Here is a 19,771-nt window from a genome sequence, read left to right on the forward strand (position 1 = left end):
AGTGGTGATTTAGCCGTGTTTCACTTTTTTGTTGGATTCTGCACACAGAAGTTTATTCTGCAGAATAAAAACAAGGCTCTACGAACAAAGCTTTCTCCAACATCATCCAAGGCTTTATCAGTGAATTTTTCAGTCTTCGTTTACCAGTAATTGGGAGGGACACAATTCCACCCATTCTCCTAGAACTCATTTTACACCCCTGAGCCAGGTGGCTTCTTCCTTCAATCGTACCTTAAACAAATGTAGTTTACCACAGTGATTACTCTTCCTTCCACCTGTCGTTCCTTCATTTCCTTCAGCGGACCACAGGACGCTGCTTCTATCACTGATAACCCTGTTAGATAGGCCTGCTGTGGGTCTCTTCCCCTCCTCTCCAACTGTCCAACATTTCCCGAATTGACAAAACTCCCAGGTAAGTGTGTTTAACATCAGGGCACAGACTATTTTATTCCTGTTATCATTTTATTCCGTTGTGCAACAGCCTGTGAGTTTAAAATGCAAAACTACGAAGCCTTAAAGTATTTCATCTTCAAAGGTGTTGGCAAACTCTTGTTTCACTTTATTTTGCTTTATTTCTTGTTTCACTTTATTTCTCCAACAGGAATGCAGAGATCACTGTAAATAGCAATGTGGGAATAATTTGATGAGGGCAATGAAAAGCAGACAGATTTTCAGCTCTGCCCCACAGTTTCTATTCTGTTGACCCTTTGGTGATGCCACCTTTGATCTGGAATGAGTCAAGCCAGCACGCAGAGTTCCTTTTTAAGTTTGTTTTCTTTAAACCAAGGCAGCTTGCACAAAATTAATTATTTTCAATTTAATTACAATATTTATATCCCCTCCTTTACAAAATGTCCCAGGATGGCTTTCAGACCAAAATAAGCAATAAATAGTTATAACAAAATACAACATACATACAAAAATAATAGCACAATAGTACAAAATAATACTAGAAAATGCAACATAGTAGCATAGGAAAGCATAACTGAGCATGTGATGTTAAAACGAGGTTAAAATCTTTAAATATTAAAATGTTGGGCAAACAAAAAGGGTTTTACCTGGCGCCAAAAAGCATGTAATGTTGGCGCCAGGCGAACATCTCCAGGGAGCACATTCCATAGATGGGGCGCCACCACAGGGAAGGCCCTGCTCCGGGTACTCACTCTCCTGACCTCCTTCAAGGAGGGTTCCCGGAGTAGGGCCCCTGCCTCAGACCTTAAGGGACAAGGGGGCATATAAGGAAGATGTTCCTTCAGGTATCCTGGTCCCAAACCATTTAGAGCTTTATAGGTCAACACCAGCACCTTAAATTGGGCCCAGACCTCAATAGGCAGCCAGTGTAGTTGATAGAGGACTGGCATTATATAAGAATAATGACTGGGCCCCGTCAACAATCCGGCAGCAATATTTTGAACCAATTTTGAACCAAATTTGGGTCTCTGCTCTGCAAATGTCCACAAGGGGCCCGATTCTGCACAAATTGCTACGTGGGGGCTTGTGTCTTGCCCAGATCTGCAATTAACCCTCTGAAAATTCAAGGTGGCCAAGGCAGAATGTGCAACTGTGACTTGATCGAACGAGTTGGGCCCGATTTGCCCAAATCACAATTCACGCAAATAGCACCAGAGCTATTCAGTTGTCAGTTGCACGCGTGTGCAAAAATGCCAACCCCGTTCACGGATGCCCCCCAAAAGTCCAACTCAGCCCCCTTTTGGTCTTCGAGCCAGAGCCATGTCAAAAGCCCATCGAGCTGAAAAGGAACAAACCATGGAATGGCGGTGGAGGGGGCGAGGGAAGAGAAGAGCAAGCTGTGCACTTCGCAATGGATGTTGCACACCTGGCTGTCTGAAAATATGTCCGCTTTAGACCATTCGGCCTGGATTTACTACGGTGCACCACTGCTCAAGATGCCTTCCCCTGGGCTTTGACTGAAGTGTGGGAAGCCAGGAAGGCTGCAGGCCACGGTATCGTTGTCATTGTTGCCTTGCGCTTTTATCTCACCTTTTTCCTTTTGCAAGGAACACCAGGTCTCACAAACCCTTCAGCGACATCATAAAGAGGGTGGGTAGCAGAACCCTGCTCATGGCAGCCTCAACCACATTTTCTCCTCTTTTGACATCTTCTTTTGAAAGCCATTTCTTTTCTATCAAATTGAGAATGGTCAGGGGAAAAAAATGACTTTTTCTGCAGGGCACGGACACAAATATAGCCGTGCTTCTAGAAGTCAGTTTGCAGGCGAATTAATCAGGCCAGGTTTCTGCTGCTAGTAGGTTAGCAGCACAAATCCTCAATGCAGTGAACTTTACAACTGAATGTAGCACCGAATTTCCATCTCTTAAAGTAACAGCAATACTAACCTGGCTTGGAATTCTGCTGCTTTTTGAGAAAGGGGTGCAGGGTTGATTTTATAGCACAAAGGCACATATAAGCAACCTTTTCCCACCAGGATTTATCTGAATTTTCCCAACACCAGCAAGGCTTGGATCCTTGCAGGCCTCTTGGATTGGATGCTCCCATGGCACAAGGGTGCCACCATAGGCCTGTGCCCATGAGGAAGTAAGCGACTTCCACTCCCTGGCAGGGGCAGAGAAGCAATCACTCAGCTGGCAGCACCTCCTCTTGTGGCTGTGCTCCGCCTCGCCCACAAGCTTTACGGAAAGGCAGGTATCAATACCAGGACGGAAACAGAACACAGGGGCCCTTGATCAGCCGGCTGGTGGCAGAAACCAGAGTCTTCCAAACTGCCAGCCCAAACTGCATGTGGAGCTATTAAATGCATTATTTAGCTACCTGGGAAATTATTGTTTTCTCCTGACAAACAGCTCAGTGCAGAGTGCCCTCTTTTAATCCATGTTTGGAGATCAGAGTTCCAGTCCCCACTCAGTCCGAAAGCTTGCTGGATTGCTTCTCAGCCTCACCTACCTCACAGGGTTGTTGTGAAGGGGGGGAATAGAGAGGAAGAGGCAGAAGAGTTTCTTGCAGAAATGAAGGCAGGATATCAATTTGAAAATAAAAATACAGCATCATGATACAATTCTATGTGTCACATGCTCCCTGCTTGGTAAAGAGCCCTCGCCAAACTAATCCTGGAAGAAGGAAGGAAGGGCAGAACATGGAAAAGAAACTGCAGCTGGGGAACGGCGAGGAGGGGCCTGCATATTCAATTGGCTGGACTGTCTTTTCAAGAAATATTTCTCCCCACCAAAGGAGCAACCTTGGACCCAGAAGTAAAAACCGGCCAGTGTTTGTCCCAGCCACAAACACTAACCTGAGCATCTGGTGTCCTCAAAGTGTTTGCATTCAAAGTCACACCGTTTAAATCAATGGGCAGCACTTGGAGGCACGAGCAGCATGATGCCATTGAGCAGTAAATTTAGTTTATTGAATGGGGCAATGCGGTGGCTGACAATCAAGAGCGCTTCAGCAGTTAAAAATACCCACAGCTTGGGAATGTTGGCGAAGTACCAGTAAGACAATAAAGATTTATCCGCAGATCTGTCATCCCCAGCAGAGCCGTTAAGCATGCAAAGAGAGGGGATTTATTGATTGCTACGAAATAGCTTACTTAACGCTAAAACGCAAAAAGTGGCTCCGTGAGACGCACAGTCTCCCCCCTGCCCCCCTTCCCGGAAAACCAGCTGCACAGCAGCTTGGAGTTGATTATCGTCGTGCGTGTGACAAGGGAAACCTGCGATCTATCAGCAAGCAAATGCAGAGTGCATCCCCCCTTGCAAATATGCCTTTCCCCCTTTTTCAACACCCCTCCGTACCAGTTTGCAGGGATTCGGGGCAGCGTCACAAAGCAGGTTGGGACCTTTCATCCATGTTACCCTTTCCAAGGTAAGGCCTGCCCATTCGTATTTCCTGGGCCACTGGGCACTGGGCCTCTCCCCTTCCCTCATTTTTGCAGCCTCTGGTAAAAAAGAGGAGACCCCTTTCCCATTGCCGGCTGTACCACGTGCAAGGAGAGGGGGACAACCATGGAGGAGGGGCCATGCTCCACGGCAGGAGCCATGTTGGTGACTTCCTTTCTGTCTCTTTCCGGGTGCCATTTTCCAAAATAAATACCATCATGGTATAGGCAAGATTCAGGCCAGGGACTTGCTGACCCCACGAGTCTCACTCTTTAGCCAGAGTGCAGGGCCTGGAGGGCTATTTCAGCCAAAGGGCCCAGTTTGATCTCAGAGAGAAACTCTTGCTGCATTCCCAGGATGGGCGGGTCCAAGGGCAAAGGGGTGGAGCTACAGGCCAGCTGGGCGGAGCCACGGTACAACATGTAGCTATGAAATGAAGCTCCGAGTTCTTCCATCCAGCAATGGTGTTTTGGGAGGTGTCCTTTGAACTTTGGGAAAGGGGGTGGGGCCATCTCAGGAATGGGCCCCCAGGTGGACCACGTTCGTCATACCCTCCTTGTGACTGATGATTACGAAAAGCCTCCTGCGACCTCTTGGGAGTGGAGCCCTTCAGCTGAAGCCCTCCTTCTCAAAGGGAAGCCCAGGCCTAGTGGCCCCTCCAGGCACCCTTGGGCTTGCCTGGGGCAGCCTTCTGGGCCAGAGGTGCTGACACTGGGCCTCAGCCTCCAGCAGGCCACCACTGCAGATTTCCCACAGTCCCCCGTTGCAATGCTACTTCAGAGGCCCCTGGGAAATTTTAGCCTGTGGCGTGTAGGCAGCCACTGCTGCCATACAAGAAAGCCCTCAGTGGGGGGTTTCTCATACAGCAGAGCCCCCCCCCCCAGGACCCTTTGCTAAGGGACCCCTTGTCCGGACCTACAGGGCAGAGAGGCCCCTTCTGCTGGCTTCCGGACAGGCTGCCAGGTTCACCTTGCAAGTCTTTGCAGGGTTGGTGGCAGACCCGTAGCTGCTTGCGAGTGTGGGTGCCGCCTGGAAGCCCCGGGAGGAGACCAGAAGGGCTGCTCAGCCCTGCCTCGTCGGGCCTCAGCAATATGAGACTTTGGAGTGACGGGTGTGGGAGTGAGACAGATGGCTGCTTTGGGCGGTCGTTCTCAAGATGGCTGGCTGGGCTCCAGAAGAATCTGAATCAGAAAGTGAAACAGATCAAAGGGCAGCTGGGGAGGATGGGCCATGCCCAGACACTGAGATGAGGGAGGCGGATGCTCTTATCTCAAGGCCAGACTCAAGTGGGCAAGCATTCCCTGGGAATAACCACGATCTACAGCCGGCGGGAGTGGACTCTGAGAGCGAGTGCTTCAGACCAGCTAGTCCTGGGCCTTGACCCCATGATGCAGCCTCGGCACGGGAGGGTGGCCCAGTTCCAGGACTGGTGCACAGCGAGGAGGTGTGCTCGGCTTCAGAAGGCCCCTCCCAAAGGGAGGGGGTCTAGGCAGGCTCATAAGGAGAGTTCCTGGAGAGAAATACTAGACTGCCTTCAACAAACCACTCTGTGCATGCTCAGAGATTCATCCTGGGTGATTTGTGCTTTGGGGTCAATAAAGAATGCTTTGCAAGGGAAACGGTCTGCGGCTTTTGAATGCTTGAAGGAGGAACCTCGGCCCACGCAAGGTGCTTGTGCTCCAGGTCTTGTTTCTGCTGCCAGCCCTGCAGCGGCTTCCCCTGTGCCTCGATTCTGCCATTTCCTGACTTGACTTTTGCCTGCAGCCCTGCCACATCTTTGCCAGGGATCTGATCCTTCACCTCTGGTTGTGCCACGCCTGGTTGGTGCCGGACCTTCGCTTGCTCCTGAGCTTGCCTCCGCCTCCGGGCCTGCGATGCCTGGTGGTACTTGACCTTTGCTTCACCTGGACTCTGCCTTCTGCCCCTGGCCCTGTCACACCCCTGGATGCTGCGTGACCTTTGCTTGTCCCTGGCATCTCCTTGGCCGCTGGCTTCCTGCATCTTGCAAGATCTCACCCACCTCCATCCCGCCTGGCCCTGCTGCCCCAGCCCTGGAGGCCTGTGGCTGGCTTCCCGTGGAGCCACCCCAGGGGAACGCCAGCGTGAGCGTGAGCATGAGGTGCCTTGCCATGTGAACCCAGAACATGAGCTTCTGCGCTGGGAACGGGTATTATTTATTTCTTAACACTTTTCCAGAGTGTCCCTTACCATGGTCTCAGGATGGTTTAACAATAAGACTATATAAAATAAAACACAGCATCCTAATAAAATTTCCAAACAGCCATAAAACCCCTATTAAAACAATCAGATCTGAAAACTTTGGGAAAATAAAGAGGGTTTAGCCTGGTGCCCAAAAGAATAAAGTGATGGCACCAGGTGAACCTCTCTGAGGAGCGAATTCCACAATCAGGGTGCCACCACAGGGAAGGCCCTTCTCCGGGTAGTCACCCTCCTAATCTCCTTCAGGAAGGGCTCCCAGAGAAGGGCCTCTGCCCCAGATCTTAAGGGTCGGGTGGGCACGTATGAAAGGAGACACTCCTTCAGGTAACCAGGCCGTGTGATGACCATGTGACTCGGTAAAGACCCCGAGTGCCAGTTCCCATGACCACCCAGTGCACCCCGTCCTCCGGCTCAGTCCCTCGGCAGCCTGTCCTGGCAGCCAGCGGCTCGTTTCAGAGCTGAGTGACGAAGTGTGGCGATTGCTTGTGCAAAGGCCTGCGGATCAGCTCCCAGCTTGCCTTCCTGGATGGGGGAGCTAGCTGTCACTCTGACAAAAGACTAGCTGCAGGAGGAGACCCAAATGCCCCGCTCCCCTGTTTGGCTAAGATGAAAATTAAAGGCTTTCATCCGTTCATGTCAGGAACTGCATCAAGCTGGCCTCCTTTAGTGTCAGGGTCAGCTACCCTTTTGGAACAGCAGTGGGGATATTGGGTTGAACCGGCACGCCTAGATACGATCTGTGCATTTAAAATATGCACATTTCCCCCCGGGCAAAATAGTGATGGCTTTTCTCAAGGTATTTTTGTTGCTGCAGGTGGGCAGTTTTGAATCTGGACCCTCTTCCAAATAACGTTTTCCGAAGGAATGTGTGTATTTCTTGACAACTCCAGGTGGCACTTCTTGATGAAAGTGTTGCCCTCCCGTTTCATCTAACACTGTCCGGGGTAGCCAAGGGCCCTTGAAAATACAAAGGGACAACTACATTTGAAATATGGTGCTGGAGGAGAGCCCTGCAAATTCACAGTGGGTCCTGGATCCAATCAAGCCAGAGCTTTCTGCAGATGCAAGAATGGCAAAACTGAGGCTATTGTACTTTGGGCATCATGAGAAGGCAAGACGCCCTGGAGAAGACAATCATGCTAAGAAATGTCGAAGGCAAAGAAGGAATGAAGACCAAATTTGAGCTGGATGGACTCCATCAAGGAAGCCACAGCCTTGAATTAGAACAGCTAAGCAGAGATGTCATGGATAGGACAATCTGGAGGGCTTTCATTCATAGGACAAGGAAGGCTTGATCTCACACAACGGCAATAGCAACAAGCAGTAACTGCACCATTTCCTGACAGTCAACACTTCACAATATGTTGATATATTTGATAGTTTGGTCCTACCATCTGGGAGCGTCTCCAAAACAGTTTGACTCCTCTGTCCCCAATGATGAGTCTTCCCAATCAGACATAACAAGTAACCTCAAGAGCAACCAATCAAATGGTGAACTGAAACAACCGTGTAAAACTAGAGTGGACAGAGCAGCAGATAAAATGCCAACAAGTGGACAGGCAGATCAGGCTGGGAGTTACCTGATGCACCTGTAAAAGATGACAGAAGTTCATAGACAATATGAATGCACGTTAGCTGAGAAAATCATCCTTTGGCCTCTAGGCATTGTCTGGGAGGCCATAAGACTCTGAAATTCCAGCTCCAAGGCTGGAGACAGTGTTCCATTGGAATCGGTCCTCTGCCTCCCCTACCCCACCCGTTCATGGGCAGCATGGCAAGAACCATGCCAGCTGCTCTCCGAGGTTGGAAAGCAACCTCGGGAACAGGTGAAGGGGAAAAAGAGAAGCTGGAGAGGCCAGGTGTGTGCAGCCCCTCCAGCATCCTTCCCTCCCCCTCTCAAGTGTCCCTGCTAAAGGAGAACAGAAGCCCATCAAGCAAGGGTGCAGGGAGGCGAGGATTCCGTTTGCTACCTGCCTCACTCTGCGTTGGATGCCCAAAAGCCTCTGGACTCATGAATTTATGGGCATCCCAATAAGATTGAGCCTGAAAATGTCTGTTCTGGAATGCGCATTGATTTTGGCCATGCATGCACGGAGCTGCCTGTGGAGAGGGCCGCAAATTACGGTGTGGCCATTAGTGGTCCATATGATGGTTCCAGGAGGAAGGGAAGCAGGGATGGCGCAAACCCCATGGGGATCCGTCCCTCCGAACGTTCACGGGCTTCTGCGTCTGCTCAGCCCAGCCTTCCAATGTCCAACGCTCGCGGAATCCCAGTTGCGCAACCAGCAGCAGCAGCAGCTTCTTCCCCACCACCCCCACCTGCAGCTCAAATGGCCCGGAAGAGAGGTGTGTCCTGCTCAGGGGTGTTGGGGGGGGCAGTGCCTTCCTGGCAAGTGCTCAGTCTGGGGGAGTGCCTGGAAAGAACCCCCCCCCCCCATAGCAGCACTCCTTTGTATCGAAGGTCAGGCACGGGCCTTTTGGTCACGAGGCACCTGCAGGAAAAGCAACCCGCCCCCCCGCCCCCCCCACTGTTTGAGGAGCTGCTCTGGCGCACCTGTGGGCACCCAGGCTGCCGTTCCCGGTGGCCGGACTTCTTCCCTGCTCTCTGCTGCTTCTGCCACCGGCGTGCAAGGACAGAGGGCACAGTGAGCCGGCACGCCAGCCGCTCTTTGCGCGGACTCAGCTGCAGCAAAGCACATGAGAGCAGATGCCAGTGCGTGTTCCCGGCAGTGTGGTCTAGCAGTTAGAGTGTTGGACTGAGGCTCAGAAGCTCTGGGTTCTAATCCCCACTTGGCCATGGAGCTCTCTGGGTGGTTCTGGGCCAGTTGCAGAAGCTCAGCCTGTACTACCTCTACAGGGTTGTTGTGAGAATAAAATGGCAAGGAGGAGACTCTTGTAAGTCCCCTTGCATCCCTTGCAGAGGGAAGAAAAGCAGTGCATAAATGTATGACTATAATAATAGCATAGTATTATCAGTATATAGTAAAATATAATAGTAATAGTATAGTAATAGTATTAATTAGAAATAATAGTAGTATTATTAGTATGCCTGACATGTGGCAGAACACTCCGTGCCCGTATTGGCCTTATCAGCCACCTGCGGACACACCGCGGACAACTCACAACCCATTAGATGTCAAGGTCCTCATCGAAAATGCTGGACGAACATCATCATCATCATCATTAGTATTAGTATACTAATACTAATTAGCAATAGTAATAATAGTATTAATTTATAATTTCATTCTTCTGTCTGCCATGTGTAGGATGGCATCCAAGCAGTCTGAACTGAACAAGGCAGTATCTTCTGACTGAACCCCTTTCTGGAGCACTTCCCACTGAAAATAATGGCATTTTGCTGGCTATGTAACAATAAGTCAACAGACAGGCCATCTGGGAAAAGCTGAACTGAACATTATTATTATTATTATTATTATTATTATTATTATTATTATTATTATTATAACATTTCTATGCCGCCCCTTGCCGAAACCTCGGGGCGGCTTACAACATGATAAAATACATTGAAATACAATAGTACATTATGGCTTGATTAGGGTTCTGGTTTGGGGAAATGGGTAAGTAAACTTACAGTTCCAGTTCTTTTGCCTCCCCCTTTGACTGGATCCAATCAATCACTTCCACTTGTGGCACACACTCCATTTCTTCCAGAGGAGAAGCATTTAAAGTCGATTGCCCTCCTCTGGAGTAAATGGACTGTAAATTACAGGCATGCCGGTGTGTCTTTGTGGAACAGCAAAAAGTGCCATTATTGCAATTGGGCAGGCGAATTCAAGAGCCCAAATTCCAGGCACATCCAAGAGGGGGTTGGGGGGCAGAACACATCATTTCTCCGAAATGAGAAGGACGCACCCCATGGAAAGCTTCCCGGTATGCTTGCATGAGCTATTTAGCCCTGCAGAAACTCAGACTCGAAATGCCTTTCTCACTGGTGCCAAAATATTTCGTGGTCTAATTAGGAATGTGTGAGAAAACCAGTGTGGGGTGGGAACATGTTGGGATTCCTGGGCTCACCTCCCCAGGCTCTGCTCTGCTTTTTTGCACGTTGAGCATTTGCAAAACTGAGCCCTGTCCGACTGCACAAGACACTGCACAAGAGGCACCCTTCTGCAACACACAGGGCCTGCAACATGTGCTTGTGCTGCACCGGATTTTCCTGAGTGTTCACAAGCATAAAAGGGAGTTCAACAAACTCAAAAGGACTGTATTCCAGTAAGAGTGCTTCAACCCTCCATCTAACAGTATAAGCCTCAAAGGTGCGGAGGATTTGTGACGGGGGGTTGGAGGTTCCAAGGCCTCTTTCTGTCCTCTTACCCTGGCAAGATTCCTTTTCTGCATTCTATTCAGATTTTTATCTCATGCTGTGCCAGCATTAAAGGTAGATGCAAGTAGCATCTTCTGGGGGACCACTGATGAGAACACCTGGAATTGCTCCTCCTATATCACCACAGATAGTGACTGCAGCCAAGAAATTAAAAGACGCTTGCTCCTTGGGAGGAAAGCTATGGCAAATCTAGACAGCATACTAAAAAGCAGAGACATCGCCCTGCTGACAAAAGTGCATATAGTCAAGGCTATGCACTTTTCCCAGTTGTAAGACTGTGAAAGCTGGACCATAAGGCTGAGTGCCGAAGAATTGAGGCCTTTGAATTGCGGTGCTGGTGGAGACTCCTGCGAGTCCCTTGGACCACAAGGTGATCAAACCAGTCAGTCCTAGAGGAGATCAACCCTGACTGCTCTTTAGAAGGCCAGATCCTGAAGACGAAGCTCAAATGCTTTGGCCACCTAATGAGAAGGAAGGACTCCCTGGAGAAGAGCCTAATGCTGGGAATGATTGAAGGCAAAAGGAGAAGGGGGCAGCAGAGGTTGAGGTGGCTGGATGGGGTCACTAGCGAGGTGGGGTTGGAGTTGGGTGGACTCTGGGGGATGGTGGAGGACAGGAGAGCCTGGAGGAATGTTGTCCATGGGGTTGTAAAGTGCCGGGCACAACTTTGCAACTGAACAACATTGTCTGGATCTGCAGAGCAGCAATGCTACCTTTGGTGGCTGGATGGAGCAGGCAGGCTGGCTCACCTTGCAGGGATCAGAACCGCTGCACGCCTGGAAGCCAGCCAGAAGCCCCAGGAGGGGCCAAGAAAGGCTGCTCTAGGTTGGCCACTGAGTGGAGGGGTTGCCACGTGCTCCCGGTCCGGTCTCTGCTTCCAGTCCTGGGGTGTCTTCCACCGTGCCTGGGCTTCTGCCTTTTCCTGCTCTGCCGGGCTTCTGGTCCTGCCACACCTCTGCTAGGGACCTGCTCCTTGCCTGCTCCTGACCTTCCGTTCCCTTCTGCTTGTGCCATGCCTGACTGGTACCCCATCTCACCTATTCCTGACTTCATCTGTGCCTCTGGTGTGTTCACACTTGGGTGAGATCTGACCCTTCCTTGGACTTGCCTTTGCCCCTGACCCTGCTGCATCTCTCCAAGGTCTCCATCCACCTCCATCACCCAATCTTGGATGCCTACTCCTTTTGCCCCAGAGCTGAGACCCTTTCTCCCTTGTCTGTCATGGTGGCCTGGAGAAGAAGGGAGGTAAGGAAGAGAAGCTGAAGACGCTACTGACTTCTTCCTCACTGACTGCCTGCTTTTCGAGCAGGTAAGTTGCAGCAGAGCCTCCAAGTCACACTCCCCAAGCTGCTGCTTCACCTGTAGATGAAGGTAGGTAGGACCTAATGATATGGGCAGGTCAGCCCTACCGTCAAGCCAAGTACGGAAGCTGTAGGCATCATGGAATTGTAGAATCACGAAGGTGGAAGGAGCCAGCAAGGCCATCGGCTCCAACCCCATTTAATGTTGGACCTTGGGTCAAAGCATCCCTCTCCTTGGGCTGGCCAGATGCATCTTGGATGCCTCAAGAGTGGGAGAGGCCACTGCTCCCCATGGAATTAGTTCCATTGGCATATTGCTCTAGCAGTCAGGATATTCTTCCTGATATCCAGCAGGAACCTGGCTTCCTGTAACTTGAGCCTGTTGGTCTGTGTCCTGCATTCTGGAATGATCCAGAAGAGATCCCGGCCCACCTTGATGTGACAACCTTTCAAAATATGTGAAGAATGCTCTCAGGGCATCTTGGAAAAGCCCAGAATGGACTAAAACAAGTCTGGATTTCCATGAATCTGACTCATGGGTTCAGCTTGTCATGAGCCATACAGGTTCTGCAGACTTGCAACCTGTTTTCCATAATTTTACATAAATCAAGTCATAGAAAAATATTGATACATTTTAAAAAACTGACTAGAAATACACAAACCATCATTTGCTCCCCAAAAGTGTGGAATGTGCATCTTCAGGGGACTGGGGTGTTCTCTGTGCATTGCTAGAAGCGCAAATTTGAACAAACATCCATGAATGCATTGGTGCAAACTCTGCCCAGAAACAGGATGAAAGGTGCCCACAGATCTGCAAAATACAGCCAGAACATTTTTAACAAACTCTGTCCTTCCCTAGGTGGCTGCCTTAAGTGGAAGATGTGAACTGGGAATACCTTGAGCAACGACTGAGCAAGGGACCGGGGAGGGTGCTTTTAAGCCGGACGATGCCTGGAAGGGAAAGCATGAAACGGCCTTTCCTGTCCACTTGTCCTCCACCCTGCCTAGTAGCTTGTCTGGGCTGATCTGAACCTTAGAAAAGAAAAAGCAGCAAAAAGCAACGGCACAGAACTTGGTGAGGCCTGCTGAGTGAGAGATGCACGAGGGCAGGTGTATTTTGGTGTTTGTAAGAAGGGGCTTCGTTTTGTCAGATTTCAGATCACCAGGTCTGCAAACAGGTTTCTGGTGAGCGCTGCATGTTTCCCCTTTATATTATGCTATAAATGTTTCACAAGCAATGCAGAAATGTATGATTTCTTGTGGGATTGCATAACCATGACAACACTACTACCAGGGACATCTGTCTGTCTGTCTTTTGCTTGCTTGCGTCTCTCTCTCTCTCTCTCTCTCTCTCTCTCTCTCTCTCTCTCTCTCTCTCTCTCTCTCAGCTTCCAGAGTTGAAATCAGAACACTCCACTGAAAAGAAGGAAAGAAAATTGAGCACAGGTGAGCTGACATTTTCAACATTTTCAAAATTGCTTCCTTTAAAATATATCTATTTTTTCTTCTACCTTTGCAAAGTGATTAAACCTACTTTTCTATCTGTATCTCCAATAATGATGGAAAGAAGTGGATGCCTTTGTATCAGGAAGTTGGGAGCTTTTTGTGACCCTGTTTTATTTTTTTATTTTTAATGATTCTTCTTTAACGATGCTGAAATGAAGTCACCCTTGCTGAAATCACAGGAGCCATGAAATGCTAATGATGGCATTTCATCCAGATACCATCTTTGAAGCTACCTCTTTTAAACACCCTTGATTTTGTTGGGGCTTACTGACAGAGTTGAAAGGGATTAGGCAGCGCTAAAAATAAACTCTGAGTTAGTGATAATCTAGGTTAGTTAGACACACTTGTTTTTATCTCACATGGAAATCTCATTAAGGCCAGGAGGGCAAAAATGTCTTTCTGTTGCCAGCTCCCAAGGAGGGCTTAAAAATAAAGCACCAGCTGCAGAAATCCCACAATCAGTCCCTTTAGCTGGGATCCGCTCTGCCCAGCAACCAAAGCAGAGGCACCTCTATGACCACCTCCCATCTCCACCTCATCTTCAAAAAGAAGTTACAGGCAGCTCCAGGTTTTGAAGGCCCTTGGGCATCCTTCGTGGGCCCCTTCCCCCTGAGGGTCTGCCTTTCCTCTCCCATGGTCCCCTGCTCCTCCATCTCCCCTTCCTCAGCATGGCCCCCACTGGCTTGACTGGCATGCGGGGAGGCAGTGGGCAATGTCTTGGCTTCCCCTCCACCAGAGACTCTCGCCTAGCCCAGAGCGAGATGCAGGGGAGCAAGCCTGTTGCCGCAATGGACAGGGGGGACTAGAGTCAGTTGGCCCTTGGCTGGGTGCAGCCCTGAGCAGGTGCCCAAACCCCAGATGCCGGACGCAGGCACAGGTATAGGAAATGGCAGCCAAAACAACGGATGCGGCAGCTCCTTTGCTGTGAGCAAAAGCTAACAGGATCCTAGGAGAGGTGGAAGATGCCGGGGGCCATAGTGATCTGGGCAGCACCAGCCCTACCAGGAAGCCAGGTATGGCTGTTGTAGGCATCCTGGAATTACAGAAGGAACCAGGAAGGTCATCGAATCCAGCTCCTGGATCCACACAGGACCACAGGTTAAAGCATCCCTGCCCAACTGCCTCTTGCGTGCCTCCAATGTGGGACGCCCACCACCTCCCGAGCTCGTGGGCTGCACTGCCCCACTGCTCCAATGGTCTGGAAGTTCTTCTTGGTGTCCAGCCAGAACTTAAGCCCATTCTTCTGAGTCCTGCATATTTTGTAGTTCTAAAATTCTAAAAGGAACGCCTTCTTCCCTATTTGCCCTCCTGCCCCCTGAGATCAGCAGCAGAAGCCCTCCTCCGGGAACCCTCCGGGAAAGGTATTAGGAGACAGAGTACCCGGAGGAGGGCCTTCTCTGCGGTGGCGCCCTGTCTATGGAATGCACTCCCCAGAGAGGTCCACCTGGCGCCATCATTATTTGTTTTTCAGCGCCAGGTTAAGACCTTTTTATTTAATCAATATTTTAACAAGTTTTAATATTGAATTTTATTACCATATTTTAATTGGAGCCAGAGTGGGTCGTTAATTTATTTATGTTATGTTAGATATTTGTATTTTATTTGTGTAAGCCATCCTGAGGCTCTCGCAAAGGACGGCATACAAATATCCTAAATATTAATAATAATAATAAGAAGAATAAATAAAAAATTAAGGGCAAAAAGCAAGCTGACTAAGGGGAAGTGATCCAACAGAGGTTCTAAAAATGATCCACAAATGGTGTGCAGAAAACGAATACATAAAAATAATGTTGGCGCAGCAGGTTAAACCGCTGAGCTGCCGACCTTCAAGGCCGTGCGATGGGGTAATTTCCCACTTCCTTGCCCATAGCTCTTACCAATCTAGCAATTCAAAAGCATGTAATGTGAGTAGATAAATAGTTACCACTCCAATGGGGAAGAAACACTACCCCATGATGCTGTCGTCTTCAGACAGTCCTGGCTCATGGCCTTTAAAACAGAGATGAGCGCCACCCTGTATTTTTCTCCATTTCACCCCACAGGGATTCCTCTCCTCTCCTCTCCTCTCCTCTCCTCTCCTCTCCTCTCCTCTCCTCTCCTCTCCTCTGTGGGAGCTGGCGTGGCCTGGCGGTGAGAGGGTGAGATTGGGACTGAGGAAATCTGGACTAGATGGGAAAACTCTAAGGTGCATCCAAAATTGGCTGCTAAATCGGACACAAAGAGTGCTCATCAATGGCACCTTCTCAAATTGGATGGAGGGAACTAGTGGGATGCCACAGCGTTCAGTCCTGGGCCCAGCGCTCTTCAACATCTTTATTAATGATTGAGATGAGGAAGTACAAGGAAAGAGAATCAAATTCACAGATGATACAAAACTGGGTGGAACAGCAAACACCCTAGACAGAATGAAGAGACAGGGCGATCTTGATAAACTTGAACACTAGGCTGAAAGCAACAGAATGAAATTCAGTAAGGACAAGTGCCAAGTCCTCCATCTAGAAAAAAGAAACCCGAGGCATTGATACAAGATGGGGAATACGTGGCTCAACAGAAATGAACAAGAAAAAGATCTTGGACTAATTGTGGACAATAGGCTAAGCATGAGCCAATAATGCAACGCAGCCCCCGAAAGGGCAAATGCTACGTTGGGATGCATTAACAGAAGTATTACTTCCAAACAACAAGAAGTAGTAGTTCCTCTATACTCCTCACTAGTCAAACCTCACCTGGAATACTGTGTCCAGTTCTGGCCACCAAGATTTAAGAAAGATGCAGAAAAATTAGAAAGGGTCCAGCGGAGGGCAACAAAAATGATCCAGGGTTTGGAGACACGGCCCTGTGAGGAGAGACTGAGAGAACTGGGCGTGTCCAGCCTTGAGAAGAGAAGGCTGAGGGGGGACATGAGATCCCTCTAAAAGTACCTCAAAGGCTGTCACAAAGAGGAAGGCCAAGATCTCTTCTTGCTGACGCCGGAGTGTAGGACACGGAATAATCAAGTCAAGTTGCGACAACCCAGATTCAGGCTGGACATCAGGAAAAGCTTCCTCACTGTCAGAGCAATATGACAGTGGAACCGGCTGCCTGGGGAGATGGTGGGCTCTCCCACACTGGAGGCATTCAAAAGGAAACTGGACAGCCACCTGAGTGAGATGGTGCAACTTGGTGTCCTGCAACAGCAGGGGGTTGGACTCAACGGCCTTTGTGGTCCCTTCCAACTCTATTCTATGATTCTATGGGCTCTAGTCCCCACTAAGCTCACTGGGTGACTCTGGGCCAATCACAGGCTCTTGGCCCAACCTACCTCCTCAGGAGCTGAGCCCGCGCATTGAGCAAGCAGGTTGCTCCCTCTTCTGCGCCGTGTGCTGCAGTCTTTGCTTGTTCTGCTGCACAGGGCACAGAATCCGGTTGCCAGTTCCACCGAGTTCCTTCCCAACCCTCCTCTCCCCCCTAAAAATCCCGTCCTTTGTGAGTTTTTGCTACAGCATGAATTATGTGCACACCGCGGACCGGTGCCTTCCCACCTCACCAGGGATTGATTTTGTCTAGCAAGCTAAATTGCAAACTTCCTCATCTTCGTTCCCATAAATAGCAATGTACATGTGGCCTCATTAAACTACCAGAAACCCCCTGGCTAAATGACTACGTAGATGCATGTCTGAAAGATGACAAGATTCCTGCACAGGAAAGGTAATCATTTTCCATTTTGCTCCGCTCGTTGGAATATCAAACAGTTGGCAGTGCTTGGGAGAGATAATAACTCACTCGCATATGTTCAAACTGTGCTGAGAATGCTACAGCCCCGGTGTGGCATTGCCTTGAAACAGAGATGCGTGGTTACCTCTCACCTTCCGTTTCTTTGGCTCATTTCACAAAACAGGCAGGTAAGAGAACAAAAAAGAGCAAAGGGGAATGTGAGTTGCAGCTTTCTGACACATGCACCTAGGAATGGGCACGGGATGGGGCTCAGGAGGGCAACCAACATTTGTCCAGTCTCCATTTTAATATAAATGCAACTCTTGCCCATTTCCTGACTCAGCCAGTGGCTCCCGCCAGCCCTCCAAATTAGCTTTCCAGGGCAGGATTGATGGGAGCTGAAGTCCAGCAACATCTGAAGACCCACAGCTGGTTCCTCCCATAATGATGTAAACTGAAATGTACTCATATCCTTTGGTACACGAAGTTGTCTGTATGTTGTGGTACAGTTTTCCAGCCAAATGAGGCACACAGAAATATTTGTACTACATAAAAGCATGCACAGAAACCTTTTATTCTGATATGGATGCAGCTCTGAGTAGGAGCCCAACCCACGATGCTGGACTCATTGAGAGGCATAGAAAATGGCAGCAAAAATACGGTTGTGGCACAGAAGCTAATGTGCCTTGCGGTCCTAAAATTAACAGATAGAAGAGAAAATGAGTATGCATCATGCCCATCACATCGCCTGCATTTAAAAAGCAGAATCAATAAAATGGTTGCTAAAAACCGCAGAGGTGAGCACCCACTTGACCTCCAGAATGAGGGAGCTCCAGCGGAATGGAAGGCTTTTCTACAGGTGGACTCCGAGTGGGCATCCCGTGGTTCCATGCGGAGCTGCCAGGATCACGCCAGGCGGTGACCTCAGTGACCGGGCTGGTTGGTAAGAGAGAAGGCGCTCTCTCGGGTTTGGGGCTTTGTTCCCTAGTACCAGGCCCTGAAACCTGGCCCGGCAGTGAACTGGCAGCCAATGAAGTTCCTTCAGGAACACTCTGTTATCTGGATCTGTTTCAATCGGGCTTTAGGCCTGGGTATGGGACGGAGAGGGCCTTGGCTCCAGATTTGCTTTTTTTCCTGCAATGTCCGCTTCTTCCTTTAATAACGCAACCCTGAATTCTTTTTTTCTTCCTGGCCAGTGGATTTACCCATTTATGTTGTTACACCCCTTGCATTTGTCAAGTGTGTGTGTGTGTGTGCGTGTGTTTTAATCCCTTCTCAGCCTCCTTGTTTTGGAATATGCTGAGCTGCCCTCCGATTTGGTCCCTTTTAATCTAGCATGAGCCACTGAGCGATCTCTGTGAGAATGAAACGGGGCAGTCCACTCAACCAGGATAACCATCCCCTTTGTCGGAGCAAGCCTTTCGTGCCAGCCACAAGTGGAAATGAATGACAGAGGTTTTGGAGTTCTGTCATACTTAATCACCAGTACAAAACAATAATCCTGATAGGATGGACTTCCATCCGCCTTACCCCGAAGAAATCAGCTTAGCTAAGCTCTCTTTTATAATTTCTGAGAGCTCAGTCCCCTGGCAAACAGGTCGACAGCCCAAGCTCCAGAAGGACATCGGCGGATGGGTTTTGGAGTCCAAAAAGAGCATGGTTACCCACAGTCACTTTTTCTCCATAGTCACCTGAGAGCAGTGAATCATCCTCAGACAGAGAGGGAAAGAGACCAAAAACTAGGAAGGGATGAATCGTTTTTCTTTCTTTTGTTCAGTGCATCACAAACTTTGCAAATATTTCCAGTCTCAAGTTTGGTTGATCCTGAATTTCAGATTTTTGAAAACCAACTGCATGAAAATTCATTAGCATTTTTGTATTTTGCCTTATATGTGTAAGCAGTTTCCCAAATGTAATGCACTTTGAACATTATTTCCCCTAATATACATTCTGTAGACTTTTTTTTAACTGAAGAACTCCATCACCCAATTGGAGATGTGTGGGTGCATTTCAAAGGATAACTTAGTTTTGGTTCATAGAGTAGTTTTATGCAATAAAATTAAGTACATTTATATTAGCCTGCAAACGGAAGGCATGTATCCTCATCCCTAATCAAAATCTGAAATATGTAGTTTTTAATCATTTGAAACTATATATAAAATCATAATACTTTTGCTTATCCTCATCCTCTACTGCACTGAGCAACGCATAGGCTCCGACAACTTCCAAACGGATGCTCCATACCAAGTACCTGCTACGAGGGTTGCACAGAAATAAGATGTGAGGACAATCCAAGCCACTCCAGGGCAGATGTGTATGAGCCTCCAGACAAGGGAGGTTTGTGTACAGCCAGTACATGGAGTAGGCATAGCAATATCTGAGGTATATGTTTTATTTATTTATTAATTATATTTATTTATTAATTAGCCAGTGTGGTGTAGTGGTTAAGAGCATGGGACTGGGACTTAGACGATCTGGGTTCTAGTCCCCGCTCAGCCATGGAGCCCACTGGGTGGCTTTGGGCCAGTCACAGACTCTCAGCCCAGCCTACCTCACAGGGTTGTTGTTGTGGGGATAAGTGTGGAGAATGCCAGTGTGGTGTAGTGGTTAAGAGCATGGGACTGGGACTCGGGCGATCTGGGTTCTAGTCCCCGCTCAGCCGTGGAGCCAACTGGGTGACTCTGGGCCAGTCACAGACTCTCAGCCCAACCTACCTCACAAGGTTGTTGTTGTGGGGATAAGATGGAGGAGGAGATGTAAGCTGCCTTGAGCCCTTTGTAGGAAAAAGGCAGGATATAAATCGAAAAATAAATAAATAAATTTATATCCCACTTTTTTCCCTTACAATAGTC

The sequence above is a fragment of the Varanus komodoensis genome, unplaced genomic scaffold (assembly GCF_004798865.1).
Source record: "Varanus komodoensis strain SLA01 unplaced genomic scaffold, ASM479886v1 scaffold3, whole genome shotgun sequence".
NCBI lineage: Eukaryota > Metazoa > Chordata > Lepidosauria > Squamata > Varanidae > Varanus > Varanus komodoensis.